At 34.4% G+C, this 11,880-nt stretch overlaps 1 long non-coding RNA gene across 1 annotated transcript; it reads right to left on the bottom strand.

Annotated features, from left to right (window-relative positions):
• Positions 1 to 1,684: 1,684 nt before the first annotated feature.
• Positions 1,685 to 9,037, bottom strand: LOC137202997 (uncharacterized). The gene is made up of 3 exons (XR_010932838.1): positions 8,990 to 9,037; positions 4,118 to 4,235; positions 1,685 to 1,724 (listed from the first exon to the last, which is right to left on the bottom strand). It is a non-coding gene; the product is annotated as an uncharacterized lncRNA (long non-coding RNA).
• Positions 9,038 to 11,880: the final 2,843 nt, after the last annotated feature.

The following is an 11,880-nucleotide window of genomic DNA, read 5'->3' as shown; positions in this document are numbered from 1 at the left end:
CCATCCTTCAGATCTTAGCTTAGACGTCACTTAGTCCAGAAAAACTTTCCTCATCTCCTTAGTCTGGGTAAGGGGTCCCCCGTTAGGCAACTGTGGCACCCTACCCCACCCCACCATAGTAGTTTTTGTACTGTATTATAACAACCTGTGTATTTGACTGAATCTTCCACTAAACTGTAAATTCTATAAGAAGAGTAAATATGACTATCTTGTTTGTTGTGGCATCCCTAGAATTTCTAGCACAGTATCAATGTAATAAGTGCTTGATAAATACTTGTTAAAAAATAATAGCTAACATTTACTAAGAATTTGCTATGTGCCAGCTACTATTTTAAGTGATTTACATGTGTTAATTCATTCAATCCACAAACACTTAATGCAACTCCCAGTTTATAGATGAGAAAACTGAAGCACAACAGGTTTGAGTGAATTGCGAAGGTTATAGAGCTAAAAATTATAGAACAAGACTTGAACCCAGGAAGTCTGGCTGCAGAATCCAAGTTTTTAACCACTATGCTATATCTTATGTATATGCAAGCATGCAAAAATGCTGTCCTAGATATTCTGAGGAACACAAAAATGACCAGGGGGGTGGAATAAGAAAGTACATAGATACATAAAATACCCGACGGAGTATTATGTAATACAAGGCTTTCTCTCTTTTAAAACACACAAACAGTAACAAAATCTTTGTTTGGTGACATGGGATTTGTTCACAGGGAAATATTTCAGTATAAAAATTCCTGAATTCAAAATGTGTTTGTGACTCAATTATACAGTGGCAGTTGATATTTATGTTAAAAATGAAAAACAAAACCAACAAGTTATTCTGGGCACTAAACCATGTTTAAAACTGCTGCATTCATGCTTTTGAAATATTTTTCTATAACTACTAACCTTTCCAACAGGACTAGCTCTTTGACATTTCTTAAGAATTTCCATGCAAGGCCTATGTTTTTCTGCTTTAAAAGAAACAAAGAGATATTATGACTGTCTGGTACTTTAGTCTATAAATAATTAAAATAACGGAGACTTCACTCAACATGCCCCCAAATTAAGTTAAATCTTAGGAGAAGTATTTTATAAGCGTATTTAATAACAAAAAATTGTTATTATTTAAGCATTACTGTCTGCTTCAAATGCGTTACTTCTCTATTAAAAGAACATTTAATGATTTTTAACTTATTTCATTATAACGCTGTACAAGGTAGTTAATCAAACATATAGAGAATAAAAACACACTTAACATATTCAACTGAAAGAAATGCTGCTGGTGGTATAATTTGTGGGTCTCTGAACCCAGTTTAATGAGCTGTGGTTAAAACAATACACTTTTCAGTGACCAGGAACATCTTCCAAAAGGAACAATGGCCACTTGCTGATGACAATCTAAAATGCTCTTGGTTCTTTCAAGTCTATAGAAGTTTTCTAACAAGTGTAAAATAATAATACTATCTGCTTACATTTGTGGAAAACGATGTTAATAGCCTGTAGCATATTCATGATAAATGTAATGTGAACAAGCTTGATTTCCTCTCTGAAAACTGGAGAGGTGAATGGATTTAATAATACTTAAATAATATTCTTAGAATAGTAAATGTTAGGATAGTCTGCAGAGGAAATATATATATCTCATTCTCTAAGAAGTACTTAAAATTGGTCCAATCACTCAAGAGTGAAAGAAGGCTTACCTTAGGGATTGAATTGGATGACCACCTTTGAAGCTGTAATAAATATAGCAAATGATTAAAAAATTATTTACTAGAGTAAACTTCCAATTTGGGCCTATTTAGGGAAAGATCATTTTGAAACAGATAAAAGGCTGGACTTCAGGATAATTTGAAATAAAGTGCTAGTATTTTGAAGAAATTTTTAGTAATTTGAAAGACTATATTTAACAAAATTTTGGTGAGTAGAGATTCTTAGAATCAAGATTTAATAAAGAATGTAGCAACGACCCACAATTTGCTTTTCCATTTTGGAAAAGAGTTTATTCCCAGGTTTAAAATGCCCTCTATATTTTTGTTTTAATAACTATTTCCATAGGAAATAGTAGCCCAAAGTTAAACTTTCACTCTATTTTATACAAATGGTTACAAATTTTTAATGAATAGAATTTCTATGCATTAAAAAATTACCGTGTGACCATTTCAACATATATGAATGTAATATCTGCAAAATAACTGGTTCCAAATAGTTCAAGAGTATTACTCTCTAAAACAAAGATGCAAATTCTCAGTAAAAATTATATTTTTTCCTAAGGAAAGAAGTAATGGCTGAAAGAGAAAACAAAATGATCAGGAGTAACAACAAAAATTTTAAACATTACTGTCTGAGTGTTAAACTTGGATAATTTATTCATTAACTTTGTTAGCTGAAGAGAAAGTAATTTTGAGTAGTTACTGTAAAAGGTCAGATGGAAAACAAATTTCTTCTGTGTCAATAGGTTAACAAAATGTTATGCTTGCTGACTCTGTATAAAGAGGGCAACTCAGAGAACACTTGACCTGATTAGCTCATCAGCAGCCCATTAGGAGGTTTTTCTTGGAAAAGAAATGGGGAACCCATTTGCACCATTTTTATTACCTTCCAGATTTTTGTATGCTATTGTGTAGCAGATGTTTAGCTACTAGTAGGCACTTGATGTGCAATTATTGGAATATCTGAGTTCTGGTTTATAATTTCAGGAATCCTGATGGCTTCTGGGTTCCACAGGAAACGAAAAGGGCAAAATATTTCACACAAATGTTATCTTTGTGACTGACTTCCTTGTGTATATACAGATGATTCATTTTCTTCTGTACATCCCAAGATATAAGATAAATGGTATAAGTATTTATTTAATGTTTGTGCTTATCAGCCCCCAATGAGACTCTGAGCTTCTCAAGAATAAAAATTTTGCACCCCAAGTTCTAACACAGTGTCGAACACATTGTAAGTTCAATAAATGTTTTCTGAATGCATTTTTCTACTGACTGGATATTCACAAGTACTTTCAGAAGGAATTTATTCTTCTTAAAGTGGTATCAACAGGTATATCCATGTCTCTATTTTGCTTTAATCTTTCTCATTTATACACATTTCTCTACTTCTTTTAATGAATAAGAATTAATTAGAGGGGCAGAAAACATCTAAACATCCACATTCCTAAGGCTTGCCTTAGGAATTTTCACTTCTGACGTCTTTTTTGATCCAAATGACTTCTCACGTTTATATATGCTGTTAAAAATGCTTGTGTACAGGGACTTCCCTGGTGGCACAGTGGTTGGGAAGTGGTTGGCTGCTCGGGAAGATCCCACATGCCTCAGAGCAGCTGGGTCCTTGCGCCACAACTACTGAGCCTGCTCTCTAGAGCCCGCAAGCCACAACTACTGAGCCCGCGTGCCACAACTACTGAAGCCCACGTGCCTAGAGCCCGTGCTCTGCAACGGGAGAGTCCACCGCAATGAGAAGCCCACGCACTGCAGCACGAAGTGGCCCCCACTCACCACAACGAGAGAGCGCCTGCACAGAGCAAGGAAGACCCAACGTAGCCAAATAAATAAATAAATTTTAAAAAACAAACAAAAATGCTTGTGTACAAATAAAGGGCTAAGGCTTAAGTAGCTTCTTCCTGATGTTTAGGTTAAAAATAAAAATTGTTTGCATGTTTGAATGCTTTAGTTCAACTACTTTATCTTTTATTGTATAGTAGGTGTTTACATTCATTTCCTTGGCTAATGCTTTTGAATGGAATTCACCATTTAAATGTTTATTGTTATCTAAGTTTTTTAAATGACTATTAAAATTTTGGAAAACAAATCAAATCACAATGGACCAATACAAAGATTCTGAAAACAAGGAAAGATATAAGTATAGTGATTAATAATAGAGATAAAATCATTTTCATAAAAGATTTATACCAGGAAGTAATAGCCAATAAAACCACAAAAATCATAGATTCTATAAGTATATAAAGAAACATGACTTAAAAACAACTAACTACTGAGACAAAAGAGAAGTGGAAAAATAAAGAAAAGCTATAATGAAGTAAGTAATGTTATATAAATACCTTATACATTACTAGAAGTAGAAATTAAAACAGCAACAACACTGCAGGGGGAAAAAAATCACTTACGAGGTGGATAAGCTTGAGAACTCTGAGGACATCTGCTGATCCAGGTAAGATGGAGCTGCAATTTAGATGACATCAAGGGGTGTGGAGAATATAAGTCAAAGGCCACACTCCACCTGACCTGAGAAACCAAGTAGAAAATAAGCATATTAAACTGAAACTCTGAAGTAAGTAAATGTACCTTCCTAACCATAACCCACACACAGGGAACTTGAGGAGGGTGGGATTTCATGCTGAGCAAAGTAGAGAGAGAAAAATAGAATAAGAAAAACCTACCTCTTAAAAATGGTAACCACCAGTGAGCTCTTGCATAGATTTTTAGCCTTAACTCATATCAACAGGGTAGTACAGAAAACTTCAAGCTAATTTAAAATTTAGTTTAAAGTGGTCCTGGACTGTTTATGCCTCTGGAGATCTGACAGAAACAAATGCAAATCCTGACTAGAGGAGACAGCTTCACCCTAAGCCTTAGGGAATTCATACAAATAATATTTCAAGGACAATTGATAGTACATAGTCAAAAATAACCAAGCCCACAAAGAAATATGATACCACGAGTGAGAACAGAAACACAAACAGCCAGCAAAAAGAGATCCACAAAAATATCACATATTGGAATAAGGCAAAGATTATATAAAAAAATAGGTTTGCAACGTTTGAAGAAATAAGGTCAAGACTGAAAATATCTGAAGGGAAGTAGAAACTATAAAATGTGACCTACAAGATATGAAAAAAAATGAAAATATAATATCTAATTTAAAAAATTAAGTTAGATATATCTAGCAACAGACTGAATAAAGCAAAAGAGAGAATTACTGAACAGGAAAACAAACCTTAAAAATTCACCCAAAATGCAGCATAGTGAAAAAGAGACATACAGAAAATGTGAGATACAAGTAGAGAGACAAAAGAAAATAGAGAGGGCAAAGATTAATTTGATTGGAGAAGGAGAAAAGAGATATATAACAAAGACAATATTTGAAGAAACAGATGACAATTTTCCAGAGATGACAACAGATACACATTTTAAAAACTATAATAAACAATAGGTCTGGATAAAAGAGTTGCAACACAAATAATATGAAAGAGATTAATATCTGGAAAAACAAAGAATTCTAACAATCCTATAAGACATTAAAAATTGAGATTGAAAAGGAGTCCAAGAGTAAAATGGGCAAAGGATATGAACAGGTAACTCACATATAAAGAAACCTGAATGGCCAATATACATAAAAAAGGATAATCAACTCAGCAGTAATCATCACGATGCAAATTAAACTAATAAGATACTGGGCTTCCCTGGTGGCACAGTGGTTGAGAGTCTGCCTGCTGATGCAGGGGACACGGGTTCGTGCCCTGGTCCGGGAAGATCCCACATGCCACGGAGCGTCTGGGCCCATGAGCCATGGCCACTGAGCCTGCGCGTCCGGAGCCTGTGCTCCGCAACGGGAGAGGCCACAAGAGTGAGAGGCCCGTGTACCGCAAAAAAAAATAAATAAAATAAAATAATAAGATACTAATTCATACTCACCAAATTAGCAATAATTATAAAGTTTGAAAAAAACAAGTGTTGAAAAGATTGTGGGGATATCAGTTATTCTCATACACTGCTGATGGAAGCATGAATTAGTACAAGCCACTTCAGAGGAATTTGACAGTATCTATTAAAAGTCAAAATGCTCATACACTATAACCTCAAAATTCCAACTTGAGGACTCTCTCCTAAGAAGAAAATCATCATTGAGGCATAAGGAGACATTTACAAGCATATTAACTGCAATTTTATTCATAATAATGGAAAACTGAAAGAAAAGAACATGTCTATTGATAAAGGAATATGATTGTGTATGCACGTATTTGATGGAACACTATGAAACAGTTGAAAGAAACTAACAAGATCTAAAGGTTTCAACCTCAATAGATCTGAAAAGCATACTGCTGAGTGAAGAAGTAAATAAGTCTCTAGAAGCATAAGCACCAAACTCATAACAGTCTGAGGCTGGGGTTTTGAGGAGAGAAAAACAGGTGAAGGAGTAGAGGCAAAGGGATTTACTGTTTCCAAAAGTGAATGTATTCATATGTTGTTGTGTAATTAAAAATTCAATTTTTAAAAAGTTTAAGAATGATTAAAAATTAGTAGGCATGACAACGGGAAGTATTCTTGCAAGAGTTTTCAACAATTGTTAAATTTAAATTCAAAGTGCCATCTTTTGCAATGTCATATAGCTTAAGTTCATTATTTGTTACCAGTTAAAGTACATTAATCTGTGCCCAAGGTCTTTGATTCAGCCTTGATTACAATAATAGTTGTAGTGATAGCTATGTGTTTCAATGTTATTTAATGAGAAACTTGGAGTTGTTAACATAAGTGCTTTTAAGAATGCAAAGCATTGAGCTAGCCATTACCCTTTGTTTTAGCTAGGTAATGAAGGAGTTTAGGGAATATTTATATACCAGTTACCATAAAATTTAAATTAAAGCTATACTTATTCTGTATCATGTTATCTTAAAGTGGAATTTCTGCCTAAGTTTACAGAGTAAGACAGCTTTCCTATAATATTCAAAGGTTTGTTTTTAATAATTTCAAGGACTGTTGATTTGTAAAATGTTGAGAATATAAATTCTTGTTATAGGAAACTACATTTTTTACAATGTTGGCCCTAGAGAATTGTCTTTGTTCACATAAAACTGTAAACCATGTTTGTCATAGTTTGCATTTGCTCACTAAGTTTACAATAGTTAAGCACTCCCTCTGACCTTCTCCCAACTCCAATCTTGTTACAATTAACTAAACCAGACTGGATGGCTTCTTTTGAAGAATGAAAAAATATATTTAAGACTTTCTTTCTTGCAGAATTTATTTTTGCGATTAAATAAAACAACTGATTCTAACATTACTTTGAAGGTACAAAGCAGAACCTTATTCCACTGCACACGATTCATCAGGAACATAATTTAATGTAAAAGTTATAAATGGAATATCAGGATGGCAATTAACAGCCTGCTTTTCTCTTTATAACAGTAAGATTTAAACATAAAAATAAAAACAAAAAAAATACTAGGGAAAGCATGAGGTTTAAAAAGAAAATCTCTTGAGTAGGAAAGGTCTGACTAAAACCATAGAAAAAAGATTGATGAATTCAACTATATATGAATAAAAAGTCTAAGTTGCCTAAAGAAATAAACAACATAAAGTACAAACAATAAACTGAAAGGAAACATTCACAATACAAATTACAAAGGGTTAATTTCATATAATGTATAAAGAATACAAAAAAATCAATAAGAAGAGTGAGCAAAGGTCATAAACAGATAACAGAAAAAGGAGTAGAAGAAGAACAGAAGAAAATACAAATTAATTTTTTAATAAAAAGAAAAACTACAGTGAGATACTAATTTTCATTTATCATATGAGAAAAAAATTTATGTTTGATAATAAGAGGAATCAGGCAATCATACATTGAGGTGGGAATTTCACTTGGTATAATCTGTATGAGAGCCACTGAGGAATGTAAAAATTTTAAGTGCACATAATTGTCATTCCTATATTGTCTTCTAGAATTAGTATTCAGGTATATTCAAATAATGTGCAAAGAATTATGCACAAACAATTCATTGTAACACTACTCATAATAACAAAAATCTGGAAACAAGCTAAATTCCCATCAGTAGAGATTGCTTAAACAAATCATGGAGCATCTCTACAATGGAATGTCAAACACAGCTATGGAATAATATCCAAGACATCTTATTATATGGATAAGGCAAGGTACAGAGCTGTGTGTAAAATATGACTGTGGGTCTGTTTTTAGATTATATATACATATGAAAATATGTACACATGATGTCACAGGAAACAAAAAAACTGATAGCAGTGGTAGGACTGAGGGGCAAGGGGAGGAGGGAGACTTATTTTTCATTGTATACTAGCTGATGACTTTTGAATTTTTTATCAAGTACACATATTACCTGCTTTAAAAATTAATTAATTAAAATTGGAGGGGTGGGGAAAGAATATGTAAGTACATGTAAATGCTTGATAAATTGGACAATTCGGGTACAATATAATTTTCTAGAAGGATTAACTAAAGAATACCAAAACCCAGAAACTTTAGGGACATCTAGATAGGGTACATCTGGATAAATAAGAATACATAAATTCATCAGGATAGCAGTATAATTTTATAAATATGGAATTGCAGCTACATTTCTCTTCTGTTTAGTTGTGTTTAAGCTCTGGGGAGTTTACAAAGTAACAAGATATTGGTGGGGAAGGGAACAGAGAAGATCTAGTGATGCAATCACCTCTCTACACAGATATCCACTGAGACATCCACTACCCCAACTGATGTTCAATCATCTCCATACAGCTTAGTAAGAAGTTGTCCTCATTCCTATCTAAATGGCCACTTCAAGATCTGCAGTTCCCTCTGCTTTTTCCATACCATGCTAAGAATGCAACAGTCTTCTTTTTTCTCCTGCTTTCATGCCATGCCAAGAAATATGACTCTCTGTGAGACTGGCATGGCTCTATCTTCTTGCATACCAAGGGAAGAATGTCCAAGTCACCCTAGCCATCCTGTCTCCAAGAATCTCTAAAGTCTGACACCTCCCCAACTGTAAACCTGGAGAATAGGGAGCAGGGGCCTTCTATCCAGGACCCTCTAGATGCTCTGCTTTCATCAGCTCTCCTGCATATAACCTCTCTCCTCTCAGCTCTAGGGAATCTTTCTTTTGTCTGGTACAACAAGAAGAAGCCATGTTCTTTCTCATTGTTTCCCAGAAATATTTTGTCTATACCCTGGATCTTCTAACTTCACCTAAGGCTTAGTCTTTTAGAACACATAGTTTTTTCTACCATGTTACATCACTTACCTGTGGAAAGGGTCTCAGGGCTGACTTTCCTCTTGGTAGTAGAGATTCTAAGAAGAGAAGAAGAACAAAGGTTAGTAGTTCAATATTGACTATTAAGCCACCCCCAAAACAATGGGAGACAAAGTGGTTAGGACGGGGACTTGAACCAAAGCAGTCTGGCTCTAAGGCTTCATATTATGCATGCATTTTTAAAGTGACAATAGCCTTTCAAAGCCCCATTGCCTTTAGCATTCTTATTAATCCATGAAATCTGAATGTGTAGCACCTCATACTTAAAGTATTCTGTTCTCATGACCATTCCAGTTTCTGCTCCTTCTTTCTACAGGGAGGCAGCAAAACACAGTGTTTGCACCGTGGACCCTGTAGTCTGATACCTATATTCAAATTCTGATTTTCCACTTTTCAGCTATGTGACCATGGGTAAGTTACTCAACCTCTCTATGTATCAGTTTCCTCATTAGTAAAATGGAAATAATAACAGTACATACCTCATAGGATTGTTGCAAGGATCTGACAGGTTCCTAAGTGAGTGCCTGCTACATACTACAGGCTCAGTAAATGTTAGCCACTATTGCTATTAGTAATAACAGCAGTGGTGTTATATATTATCATTATTATTACAGTCTGCACATGTCTACTCAGAAAATACCACTGGTTGTCCACTGCGCCTGCTATAGTCTATTAGAGCAAATTTTCATCTTCAAATGGATTCAGAAGTACTATTTGATGGACAACAGGGAAGTCAGTTGGAGATAAAGACTAATCCCCTGGGTGGTTTTAGAAAACAGATATAGAAGGCAGAATGTAAAAGACACTCTCTTACTTACTTTTACCCCTGGTCAGTGGAAGTTCCCTGTCTCCAGGGTAAACGACACAGTGGGAATGGGTAGAAATATGCTACCATTTACCAGCTCAATCCCACATTCTTCCTCAGGGCTCTTTCCACAATTTGATTACTAGAAATTCCTCCTGGTATAGGCCAGATCTTTGGCCAATATGCCTGGGGTTTAGTGCTACTATAACCTCATATTTCTTCTACTGTCTTCATTAATATTTTAAAGGGGAGCTGGGAGATTGTTTTTCCCCACCCTCCAGTTAGGAGGTTTTATAGGGGAGCAATAGTTATAACCTGAAATTTTTCACTAACGAACTAGACACCTATGAAATTAGTTACCACTCAACATTTCTTCCCACATGTTACGCTAACATCTGCCAACACGGCAATTCAGCCTTCTCAACATTGGACAACACAAAGCAAACATATTGAAAAGGGAAATTTAGGTCTTGCAAAATGAAAAAGGATAGATAGTCACCTCAAAGAGAATAATTTGAATATAAAATATGAAACAAGCCTGTCGGGAAAAGTGGTAAAGCCTTTGAAAATGTTTGCCAAAAAATGACTCTATATGATCGCACTAAGAAAAGAAATAAAAAACGTGAAGAGAAATATGTCATATCCTACCAACATAATATTTGTCAGAAAATATATGCCAAAATACCAGTACTTGATCCATTCCTTGTTTTAAATCAATGCATAGTAATAAGCTAAATTTTGTAATGTGAAATAAAATAGTTTTAATGATTTTATTTCTTTTTCAAGCTTACGCCCTAATTAAATCTTTTTTCACTATTTATCTTAAAAATTTTGTCACTATTTAAAATGGACTCCTCTTAAAAGTAGGGTTTTTCTAGTACCCATTTTGTACTGATCATGGGGAGTTACTGCGTAACAAATGTGGAATCCAAGGGCTTTCAAACACAAACTAAGTCCCTATTCCTTGTTCTCATTTGAGAATCTCACACAAAATGAAAGTCTTCACTATTTTTCCAAACCTCAAAAAACATTGCACACAGAGAATTAGGTACAACGTGTTCAACTTTTGAACAATGTGTTCAATTTTAAATTATAAGGATGGCCTCAAAGTCATAATATTTGGAAGAAACACTAGACCAAACGTTGTAAAGCTACTTTCCATTAAAATGATTGTTACTATATATATCTCAATTATACATATCTGAAATGTATATGTTTAGAAAATTCAACATAGATTACAGGATTAGGGTTCACTATGGCTTTCTGGCTGGATCTAAGCCTACAGCAGAAATAAAGTTTCTTTTTTCCCTACACACTATCTCCATTAACACGAAAAAAGAAACTAAACAAATCCAGACTAGTTGCTTTGATTAAAACCATAAATTCAGAGTATGCTTTGCAGGCTAACTCTGTTGGGCTAACTATACCTCTGGGGGCCAGACATCATACCACGTGTCTCTGATTCAGATCTTTCCTTGTGGTTGACAAAGAAAAAGGTTCAACATAGTAACAAAAATGGGCTCAACCTTTCTCAAGTCCTGAAGAAAAGCAGGGCAAATTTATTCTTACAGCAAGTCACTTTTTAGATCTGAAAACAACCAGACTCCATGGTTTCTGGCCTAGTTCACTCTTCTCAGATTTCACCATCTAGAATCAAACATCTTTGCCAAAAACACCTTCTTCAATACCGATTAAACTAAAGCAGTATAGCAGAGAAGGAACTGAGACCGGTTCCAATGTTATTGTCTAAAAATTCATGGCTAATATGGTAGAGGGTCATGAGTGAGACTAGAATAAAGAATCTAAGACAAACATGCTCAACCTGGGGTCCAAGGGTAGAATTTGAGAAGTTTGTAATCATGGCTGGGAGAAAAAAATTTTCTTTTCTTTTTCACTAGACTCTATCTTGACATTTCCCTCAAGTATAAATACAGGCAACACATCACAGCAACATTAGCTGCATCTGCAACTTTGTTACCAATAAAAATCACAAATATTTTATATCACATTATATTTACTACAGATACCTAAAAATATCATTTACATTTATCACTAATTCAAAACTATGGTAGTAGCT

Source organism: Pseudorca crassidens, chromosome 11 (assembly GCF_039906515.1).
Source record: "Pseudorca crassidens isolate mPseCra1 chromosome 11, mPseCra1.hap1, whole genome shotgun sequence".
Classification (NCBI taxonomy): Eukaryota; Metazoa; Chordata; class Mammalia; order Artiodactyla; family Delphinidae; genus Pseudorca; species Pseudorca crassidens.
Note: the sequence above shows the minus strand (reverse complement) of the source record. Positions and strands in the feature narration are given on the sequence as shown.